The sequence below is a fragment of the Lissotriton helveticus genome, chromosome 3_2 (genome assembly GCF_964261635.1).
Source record: "Lissotriton helveticus chromosome 3_2, aLisHel1.1, whole genome shotgun sequence".
Taxonomy (NCBI): domain Eukaryota; kingdom Metazoa; phylum Chordata; class Amphibia; order Caudata; family Salamandridae; genus Lissotriton; species Lissotriton helveticus.
Window position 1 is genome coordinate 495824997 of NC_136062.1, and position 11696 is coordinate 495836692.

The following is an 11696-nucleotide window of genomic DNA, read 5'->3' on the forward strand; positions in this document are numbered from 1 at the left end:
CTAGAAGGAGCGCTGTGTGCCTGCAAAGCGCTACCTTGGTCCAGGACTTTTGTAGCCTGCTGTGCCCTTGCATCATGACCATCAAAGCACTGTATGTATAGCCTGCACTGTGCTATTTACAAGCGCTACAGCGCTGGATTCTGCCACTACGGTACCTACCTAGAAGAAGCGGGTGCCTACACCGCGATAGCGCCACCTTGGGAACTGCCTGTAATCACCGCCGCAGCCCGGGAGCAAGGAGGAGGCGAGGCCGCACTTCGGCATGATTATAAACTAAGCGGGTGCCTACGCAGAACTCACTGGCCGGGTCTCTACGGCCCCCGGAGCGGGCCACCGCAGCATCAAGGAGAGTCCGCTGGGAAGGGTTCAAGCATCGCCGCTGCCCCGGGCGCCAGAGAAGAGGAGCGTGTGAACGACGGACCTGCCTTGGTATTAGGAAGGCCCGGAACGGGCCTGTAAAGCTACAGCGGCCACCTCCATGTGACGGGACCTGCCTTGGTATTGGAAAGGCCCGAACCGGGCCTGTAAAGCTAAAGGGGCCACATCCATGTGAAGGGCACCGGCTGCGTTATCGGCCACGCCCCCCCTGCCGCTGTGCAGCCATTGGTGGAGGCTGTAACGCCCCTGGGAGCCGCGCTGCAATTGGCAGCTGCGGGCGCGCCTCCGGCCCGCTGTACTCTGAGTGGTCCCTGGGCTGGGAAGGACATCAAGGGGCCTGGGACCGTCAACGACCATCGGAGCAGGGGCTCCCAGGAGCGGGAGAGCCCCCCCGACACTGCCCCGATCAGGCCTGCAGAGTGAAGGCCTAAAGGAGGCCCCCAGCGAAGGCAACCCCCTCTGGGGTGGACGAGAGGCTACTGGGACAGCGGGGGCTGCTGAGGAGCCTCGGAGAATCAGAGCGGCAGCCCCACACCGCCCGTCCTCTCCAGGTGACTGCAGTTGGGCCTGGTATGCCCTAGTTTGCCCTGTGGTGGCCTGGTGGGCCTCGAAGGCCTAGAGTAGTGGTGGGACTAATTAGGGGCCTTAGGAACTAGGCTCCCGAACCATCCTGGTTGTCGCTGACATTGTTCAGGGTTATAAGCACTGCTACCTTTAGAGAACCGGTGCCTGTAGTGACCTAAATTTATGTTCCTGTGCCTCTGCTGAATTGTCGCAAAGTTCCCCTGGTGCAAGGAATGATTTATGTCGGAGGTGGTCTAGGAAAGTGTTGTTTTTAGATACTGCTGAGGCCCCATGTTGTTATTGAGGCCCTGTTGAGTTGTTTTGAGGAACCCTGTTCACCAGCAAGGGCTTGTCATGCCTGATGCCCAGGGCTAATGGGTTTGTGCAGCTAGGCTGTGGGTGCTAAAGAGAGATCTGTGTTCTGCCTATTCCAATGTGCCTAATGTTTCCCGGGCCTATGGTGAATGTCCTGTCAACAGGTTTGATTGCAGATGTCCCTGCCTAGGGTTCCCATGTTACCGTTTATGCATAATGTGCTTTCACGCCTAATGTTTTATTTCCTGCTTTCACGCCTAGTGTTTCTTTCCCTCACATTGATATCGCTGATATTTAATGTCATGTGATAGCGCCTTGTCTTTATTTCAGCCCTGGAAACTAACAGACTTACCTTTTTCTTGCTTTTCACATTTTCCCTGTAAATAATCCCCTGGTATACTTTGCCCTGGCGCCCGTTTGCACCCCATCGTGATTACTGTGTCTTACTTTTGCAGGTCGGAGACAATACATGAGTTATTCTTTTACATCCCAGCCGGTGTGGTGTCTCTTTTGTGGTGTGTCTGTGCGTACTGCGTGGGTGCTTCACACATGTCCTCAGGAGCTCTGCTCCATGCTGCCCTCGTAGAATTGGCAACCCCATTTCTAACACACACACTCCTCAGTACAACCATACACGTGAAGCAGAGGAAGGCATATACCTGTCATTGATAACATTTTAAGCAAGGCATTCTAAAAGAAGAGATATGGAGCCCATGTAACTCTACTATCAGGGGAATTAAATAAACAGGTAGAAAAAGGAGGATAGTAAAGGCCCTGAGAAAAATTCATACTATTGTTGTCCCATGTTGCTGTATTGGTTGGTAGAACAAGCAAGATCCAATGCCAATCTCCTGCTTTAAGGTGAAGAGTCATAATTAATTATCCATTTTGTAGGTGTGTTTTATACAATTACATTTAGTTGTGCTATGTTTTCATGAACATTCATTGGTTGTTGTCCTTTTTACCTCATCATGAACCATGTCAATAATGTCTTCTCTCTGTCTAAAAACTTATCAAATGTACTGGTTTAGGATATTTGCTGCAATTGTTTTATTTTACTCTTTTCCAAAATGCAGACTACATGCCACTTGTCTTACTGATTTTGTACGTCAGAACTTTTCCTTGATTTTGAACTAAGCAGATTCTATGTCAGTTTGCTATTTGATATTATAGAAAAAGGTTTTCTTATTTCTCAGCACACATTTGTTGTGGTGGTCTGTCTATTGACTTTACAGCTGGAGTTATATCTGAGTCTGGCTTTTGATATAATTTAGAGGTTAACTGTATGTGATCCTTATGCAAATATTATGATGATTATTTCTCTGACTAAGTAACCATTATTTTAAATCTTTGATATGGTCTTACTGCTTGCTGTAACTCCAAAGCTAAATGCAAGTGCCTTTACCAAGGGAACGGTCCTTTAAAGGCAGTATTGCCTGCTACGGCTGACTATAAAGTCATTACACTGTTTGCCCCATGAGGGCAGAATGTGTTAATTAATAAAACAAAGGTGTCCCAGAGACCGAGGGGGTTGAAACACCTCTTTGTTTCACAGTTGTTGCTGTGAATGTTAAACAGTTAACAGTCGCATGCAGGCCCACAGGGGTTAATTGTTGAACAGTCACAGCAATAGCTGTGAAAGGAGGCTGAAGTCAGACCTGGTTCTGCCTGTGCTCGGATAAACTGCTTTTCATCATTCAGTTGAGCCGGGGAGATGCAGGAGATGAGCAGAACTCCCCTCTTCCTGCGAGCTATGGGAGGAGGAATGGGGGAGGCTCCTGTGGGCCCTGCTGCAGGCTCCATCTTCTGCCTTCTCCTGCCCAATCCATATATGTCCGAGAGGCAGAGGCTGTGTATTAGGACATTGTAATGTTGAGAGCAGCGGGCCTATATCAGGTTGTATAGGCTGCTGCTGCTCCGTTGTCTCCAATGGAGGTCTAAACATTTCAATGTTCCAAGCTTTGTCTCGTGAAGGGTTTATTGATACTGACCCTCCGCATCATCCCTTCAGATAAGTTATAGATAAAAAGAACCAACACATTGATGCTTTGCTGCTTCCATTGCTCAGCATTCGAACTCTGCATCAGCTTGAACTTGAATTGCTGTTGCTCCGAGAGCATAGTTTGGACAGAATTATGTACAAGGACATTAACATACCTTTGCAAACCAGATTGTTTTGATTTGCAAGTTTCATGATCTGTAAATGGAAAGATGGGGGTTATGAAGACGTGGACTGGGTTGTTAGAGTTTGTTCTCTGAGACTGTGGGTGCACTCTATATTCACAGAGACCTTTTCCAGCAAAGGATCATGGCTCTTGAACCAAAAACAAATATGTATTCATAACCAGAGTTGCTTCACAATGGCGTCCAGACAACAAGAGACTCTTTTGTTTTGTAAGTTCAGGATGGTTATTTGTAAAATGTGATGAAGTGTGATAGTCGTCTTATGCAAAACCATTTCTTTACTTCCTTTCAAGATATTCTGGGATGACCAGGCAGTGCAGCGTGGCTGCCACTCTCGGAAGAACAAAATATAATATAACTGTCAGGTAAGGATTCCTATAACTCTAAGTTTCCTTTTCCCCTGTTTCTTCTTTCTCTATTCCCTTTCTTGATCTCTGTTTTTTTTTTGTCTCTTCAGCTTCAACATTTGACTCCCTCTCTGCGCTATTCTTGTTGTTATCAAACTTCTGATAATCACCGCTTGGATCCACATTCCCCCTGGTACATGTTGGGAGTGTAGTGCAGGTCCAATTCTTTTTAGGTCAGTTTTGCCACAGCAGTTCCTTAACAATTGGCACATTTGTCACCTCTTCCAGACCACATGACACCATCCTCTCTCTGTCTGTCTTTTGGCGTCTTTTCTCTCAGGATCTGACTTCCATCTCTTTGCGTCCTCCCATCCTGCCCTTTTTTGACCTGTATACTACAAGCAAAAGACACAGTACATGTGTGTGGACACACATGCACACAGGGCTTGCTTTAGGGTGGTGCGACCGGTGGAACTGCGCCTGGTGCTGACCTTGGGGGCACTGTATTTAAAAGTAACTTATGGGTTCACGAGCATCTGCAGAAGAGTAGGGATGGGCGGAATTTGAGTAGTTCGCTACGCGAAGCTTCGCGAAATGGTAAATAATCTCCGCGAGCACGCAAAAGTTCAGCAAACACGCGGAATTGCTTGTTCCGCCTGTTTGCGTTGATTTTTTCCTGTTCGCGAATGCTGTTTGCGTGCTCGGGGAGAAATATCTCGCAAACACGCATTTTGAAAGCGCGAACAAGCAGAAAATTCCGCGAAACCAAGGATTGCAGAATTTTTGGCAATTCTCTGTTCTCCGCAGAACGCAAAATTACCCAAATTCCGCAAATTCCACGAGCAGAACGGAATTTATCACCCAGGCCTACTGCAGAGTTTCCTGTGCTGGACCCCTGTGGTGAGAGTGGAAGATAGCCTTTTTTCTCCTTCCTCTGTTTTGTGTTTTTCTTTTCTTGATCCTTTTTGGCTTCCTTTACTGTTGTCCTGTTCAATAAAATGTCCCTTCCTAGATCACTGGAAAAAGGAATAGATTAACAGTCTAGGTGGGCAGGGGAGTAAATAACATCTAGTAATTAATCACAAGAATTACAAGTATCTCACTATGACGCCAGGCGTTGCCACTGAAATTGCAATTTGATAGTGGTGGCTGCTTCTGAGAATCTGTGTTTCTTTCTTAAATATTTACTTCTTTTGCTCTCACATCCTTGATTTCCAGTGATCCCAAGCTCCCGATCTACACGGTTTCACCACTATCAGAAATGCAACTCAAACTGATTTCCTTTCTTGTTTTTGTTAATGCTTTCTTTGTGCAAAGTATAAAGTCACAAATATTTTGTCTTTGTGTTCATTTACAATGTTTGACTCCATTTCTACAGGTGACAGAAGCATGAACAGAAAAAAGAAGGTTTAAATTTAGTGAAACACAACGAAAAGGATTATTTCAAGGAATGTTAAAACCTTCTCGAGCTCTAGAGAAGAAACACATTCTATGTGCCAGGAATGGTGAGGATGTTGGAGCGGAAGAAACTGGTGTATGTGAAAGTTGTCAAATCCTAAAGGAAAATTATCATAAATGTTTACCAAGTGTCAGTAACTGAGATTGAGGAGAACATTGGCCACAATTGATTCCCACGCAGTGCACTTGAGAAAACTCAGTGTTGTAAATTCTGTTTGATGGTTTATGAGAAAGGCTTTGGAGACCCAGCCCCTCCCCAACAGATCAGCATCCGTGGACGTGTTGTGATGCGGCAGAACCGTCAAAAAGACTAATATCCCCGGTTTACAAGTGCAAGCTTTTGACTGTGTCTCCTGTGATTCATAGGAGTGAAAAGACTGTTTAAAAGAAACAAATTGTAAATACTCTTTCTCAGATGTCGTTTCGGCAAAGATGCTGGATTATCATTTCCAATATAGGAAGATTTTCCCCCACCAACTCTGTCTCTTGGGTTGATCCGAGTAGTTTCAAAGTGTTCTGTAACTTACAAAGTCGATCATGTGCCTGTCTTAGCCACTGAACAAAAAACCATATACTGGCTCAGAAAGTATAAAAGGGGCCAGTGTTACGCTATTGATAATTCATAAACCACCCGGGCATGCCCTAATCATCTGTCCATTACTTGTATGAACAAACATACCTACCAGGCAAACACTAAAGCCCAAAGACCTAATCAGTGCTTTTAGAACTCCTAAATCAAATGTGATAAACTAGAATCACTAAATGAGACTAATTAAACTTGAGAGAATTCACCCGGGCATAACTTGGAGAAAATGAATCCATGAGGGCATCTTAATAAATACAAGGGGCTCGTTGGTGAAAGTTAATAAGAAAAGTTAGGTAGGTGCCTTTAAAGATAGGAAAATTATCTCCAGGTAAAAATTATAATTAGTTAAATACATATGTTAAGAAGAGCATCTGAAATGTATTTTAGAAGGTCATGCTGAGTTGTGACAAACAAGTACATGATCATAAATCAAATTCAGTCTTAAGATGACAGGTATCCAGGAACAAACCCAAATTGGAGGGGAAACAAACAACCCTAATAGGATCAATGACTGTGAGAACAGCTTTAGTTATCAATCTCACCTCACTAAACATGAGAAAAGTAGCGCTGGACGAAAACCCTATCAGTGTCGTGAATGCCAGAAAGGCTTCAGTCGCAAATCCAGCCTTATGGTACATGAAAGAACCCACACTGGGCTTAAACCTTATCAGTGCTCGGAAGGCTGTAAAAGCTTCAGTACCAAATCCAATCTCACTGTACATGGGAGAACTCACACTGGGCTTAAACCGTATCAGTGCTCGGAAGGCTGTAAAAGCTTCAGCACCAAATCCAAGCTCACTTTACATGAAAGAACTCACACTGGACAAAAACCGTATCAGTGCTCCACGTGCCAAAAAAGCTTCAGTTTTAGTGACAGTTTGATTCAACATCAGCGAACTCACACTGGACAAAAGCCTTATCAGTGCTCTGAATGCTCGAAAAGCTTCAGTAGCAAAGCCAATCTGACTAAACATGAAAGAGCCCACACTGGACAAAAACCGTATCAGTGCTCTGAATGCTCGAAAAGCTTCAGTCAGAAATCCACCCTTACTGCACATGAGCGAACTCACACTGGGCAAAAACCGTATCAGTGCTCTGAATGCTGTAAAAGCTTCAGTGGCAAATTCAATCTCACTTTACATGAAAGAACTCACACTGGACAAAAACCGTATCAGTGCTCTGAATGCTGTAAAAGCTTCAGTCATGAATCCACCCTTACTGCACATGAGCGAACTCACACTGGGCAAAAACCGTATCAGTGCTCTGAATGCTGTAAAAGCTTCAGTGGCAAATTCAATCTCACTTTACATGAAAGAACTCACACTGGACAAAAACCGTATCAGTGCTCTGAATGCTGTAAAAGCTTCAGTCATAAATCCACCCTTACTGCACATGAGCGAACTCACACTGGGCAAAAACCGTATCAGTGCTCTGAATGCTCGAAAAGCTTCAGTAGCAAAGACAATCTGACTAAACATGAAAGAGCCCACACTGGACAAAAACCGTATCAGTGCTCTGAATGCTCGAAAAGCTTCAGTCAGAAATCCACCCTTACTGCACATGAGTGAACTCACACTGGGCAAAAACCGTATCAGTGCTCTGAATGCTGTAAAAGCTTCAGTCGGAAATCCAGCCTTACAAAACACGAGAGAACTCACACTGGGCAAAAACCGTATCAGTGCTCTGAATGCTCGAAAAGCTTCAGCCAGAAATTCAACCTTACTGCACATGAGCGAACTCACACCGGGCAAAAACCGTATCAGTGCTCTGAATGCTGTAAAAGCTTCAGTATCAAATCCAACCTTACTGCACACGAGAGAACCCACACTGGACAAAAACCGTATCAGTGCTCTGAATGCTGTAAAAGCTTCAGTCATAAATCCACCCTTACTGCACATGAGCGAACTCACACTGGCCTCAAACCGTATCAGTGCTCCACGTGCCAAAAAAGCTTCAGTTTTAGTGACAGTTTGATTCAACATCAGCGAACTCACACTGGACAAAAACCTTATCAGTGCTCTGAATACTCGAAAAGCTTCAGTAGCAAAGCCAGCCTTACAAAACACGAGAGAACTCACACTGGGCAAAAACCGTATCAGTGCTCTGAATGCTGTAAAAGCTTCAGTGGCAAATTCAATCTCACTTTACATGAAAGAACTCACACTGGGCAAAAACCGTATCAGTGCTCTGAATGCTCGAAAAGCTTCAGTCAGAAATCCACCCTTACTGAACATGAGCGAACTCACACTGGGCAAAAACTGTATCAGTGCTCTGAATGCTGGAAAAGCTTCAGTCGGAAATCCAGCCTTACAAAACACGAGAGAACTCACACTGGGCAAAAACCGTATCAGTGCTCTGAATGCTCGAAAAGCTTCAGCCAGAAATTCAACCTTACTGCACATGAGCGAACTCACACTGGGCAAAAACCGTATCAGCGCTCTGAAGCTGTAAAAGCTTCAGTATCAAATCCAACCTTACTGCACACGAGAGAACCCACACTGGACAAAAACCGTATCAGTGCTCCTCATGCCATAAAAGCTTCAATTTTAGTGGCAGTCTGATTCAACATCAGCGAACTCACACTGGACAAAACCCGTTTCAGTGCTCTGAATGCTGGAAAAGCTTCAGTCAAAACTCCAACCTTACAAAACACGAGAGAACCCACACTGGGTATAAACCGTATCAGTGCTCTGAATGCCAAAACAGTTTCTATTACAAATCCAGTTTAACTGTACATCAGAGAATCCATACTGGCCTCAAACCGTATCAGTGCTCTGAATGCTGTAAAAGCTTCAGGCAAAAATCAAACCTTACTGCACACGAGAGAACCCACACTGGGCAGAAACCCTATCAGTGTTCTGAATCCCAGAAAAGCTTCAGTCATAAACTAACTTTCACTCACCATGAGGGAACTCACACTGGGAAAAAACCTGATTAGCTCTCTGAGTGTTGATAAAGTCGGAAATCTGGTCTCACTCAACCTGCGAGAACTTACCTGGAAAAAACCTCATCATAGCTCTAAATGCCTGGGAAGGGTCTGCTGGAGATTCCGTTTCATTCAACATGAGGGAACCCACAACGAGAAAGAAAATGATCCGTGCTCTCAATGTGAAAAAAACTTCAGTTGTAAATGTAACCTTTCTACGTAAGAGAGACAATGTGGGAGAATAAAAGGTGCTCACTGTCAACCCTGAGGAGGAGCTTTCAGCATCGCAAAACCTTTACATGAAGCAACCACAAAGACTCCACTCCATTGATTGTTCTACAAACTCTACTGAGAACAGCAAACAGCAAGGGATGGAAACGCTTCAATTAAACTCATTCCTTTGTAACTATTTGTGGCCTCATTCCATTCAGTGTGTCTTGCTCCCTGAGAGTTTAAAATGGCTCTGACCCTCAAAGGCTATTCGATACTGAACTTTGAGGCTACACTGCTCGATTCAGGAATCCACGTAACCTCAAACTGTTTCCAGCCTTAATGAGCATCACCAGGGGGCTGCAGCAGGAGTCCCTGGGTCGTAGGTCTCTATGGGACCAACATCTGTTCTGTGCCACGTAGGGCTGATCACTGAAAAAAACTAAAGACGATGGAAGGACTGCTGGTTAATCTCAGCAACACCCCACCACATCATTCTCTGGTCTTTGTGCAACTACAGACGAGGCCAGCCATATGCAAACCGTTCCTGGCTCCACTGTAAAGAGTCCGAATGACCTCTGTTCCAAGGGGACATGGCCTTGCATTACAAAGATCCACTTGAGTGACCTCTTTCTATGTCCTTTTTGCTACAAATGGAACCTGCTTCCCATCTGCTGAGGACAGTTTCACCAGCTTTACAATCTCATCAGATACACCCAAGAGAGTCTCACAGATAATCAGGCCTATTCATAAACTACTATAGGACGACTAAAGTACAACAAAATGCGATTCACAAAGTATGTGCTGTCGGTCTGCCTCTCCTATCCTTTTCTTTGTGGAGTTGCCTGCCTCGACTGCAGAGTTTCCGCACATGTTTATATACTTTTTGTAGTAAATGCGAGAGGGACAGAGTGGGAGTGGGTGTAAAATGGGAAATATTTATGAATAAAGGGGAGGGGCTAAGGGAGGAGTAAGGAGGGGGGTGTAGGGATGGACAAGCACTCACCTGCAAAGGAGTAAACCCATTGCTATTTACAAACCACACCTCTAAAGTCACAACAGCCATGATGTACCTAAAACAGTTGTAAATGTACCCGAGCTTAGAGTCCAACATCACACATGGTGATCCACTGGAACTAAAACACACATTAATAATAATGGAGGTACGGACATATATTAAAACGGCATTAAATTAAATATTTTAAAATAATTAAAAATCTGAACAAATGTCATTCAAGGCAAAAAATATCTAAAAAGAAAAACGTTTAATTATTTTACAATGTTTTAATAACATTTGTTGAACACTAATATAACATTTATTTTTAGTTAAGTATAATTACATATGTTATAATTAATGCCCAAAAGCAAATTTCAGGTTATTTCAGGCAATCAGGTGACACCACGTTGCAGAGATTTTCATATTTTCAATCCAAATAACAGACTAACATGTCCACCACTCAAATTAATTTCAATTTTCACTATACTAATTCACCACTAATCCTTTAATGGGTTCCGTAGTAGTGAGTTACTCTCCGAAAAAGCGCTTTGATGCCTCGTGAAGGGTAATAGGCACTATATACATGCAATTACAATACAATACATTTAAAAATTATTAATACATATTATAAATGTTAATTTAGGTGGGACATCTTTAATTAAACCTTAATACAAATATATCTTCTATATATTCTACTTGGGTGGAGTGTTCCCTGTGTAAAAAATATAAAGAATATTTAAATTGTTTATTACACTACAAATGTAAATGTTATAAACTTTAAATATAGAACAAATAAAAAAATTCTACAATAATAACTCACAGTTTACTTGGAGATTTAATTGATTTTAAATGTAAAAAAAAGTTTTCTTACAGATCTGTTCCAAAAATCCCAACAAGCTACAATCATCTGATTTTCTTATTATGTAATCTGAATTACTGATTTGCCTTATTCACCTCTATTTGGCGGGGTACATCCTTAAAAAATCATGTATAGAATTAATTGAAAGTATTTTTTAAAAGTTGCAATCACCGTTCCCTCTAAAGCGCGCGCGCACCGCTCCTGACCTCAGTGCGCACCACCTTGCGTGGAGTGCGCACACAGTCAGGACGTCGTGCCGCCGGCTGCTATGGAAGAAGCGAGCAACGCAAATGCGGCGGAGCGGTCGTGAGGAGTGCAGGTAAGGAGGCGGGGGGGCTGGTGGTGCTTGTGTGCTGTGAGGACGCGGGGCAGACTCTGGCCTTTTGTTTAAGTATTGCAGTTAATCAGAGCCCTTGAAGGGGCTCTGAAACGGCAATACTTAAACAAAAGGCCAGAGTCTGCCCCGCGCTTTACTAACAAAAGCGTAGACAATTTCCAAACGCAGCGTGTGCTAAAGTACGCGCTGTGTTTGGAAACTGTCTATGCTTTTGTTAGTAAAGCGCGGGGCAGACTCTGGCCTTTTGTTTAAGTATTGCTGTTAATCAGAGCCCTTGAAGGGGCTCTGAAACAGCAATACTTAAACAAAAGGCCAGAGTCTGCCCCGCGCTTTACTAACAAAAGCGTAGACAATTTCCAATTGCAGCGTGTGCTAAAGTACGCGCTGTGTTTGGAAACTGTCTATGCTTTTGTTAGTAAAGCGCGGGGCAGACTCTGGCCTTTTGTTTAAGTATTGCTGTTAATAAGAGCCCTTGAAGGGGCTCTGATTAACAGCAATACTTAAACAAAAGGCCAGAGTCTGCCCCGCGTCCTCA

At 43.9% G+C, this 11696-nt stretch overlaps 1 pseudogene across 1 annotated transcript in view; it reads left to right on the plus strand.

Annotated features, from left to right (window-relative positions):
* The window catches only part of LOC144826103 (uncharacterized), a 96280-nt pseudogene extending 85580 nt beyond the window's left edge, over positions 1–10700 (plus strand). Inside the window, exons 2-3 of the transcript XR_013609688.1 lie at positions 3735–3806; positions 5167–10700. The product of XR_013609688.1 is annotated as an uncharacterized LOC144826103 (transcript). The remainder of the gene's footprint in view (positions 1–3734; positions 3807–5166) is intronic.
* Positions 10701–11696: the final 996 nt, after the last annotated feature.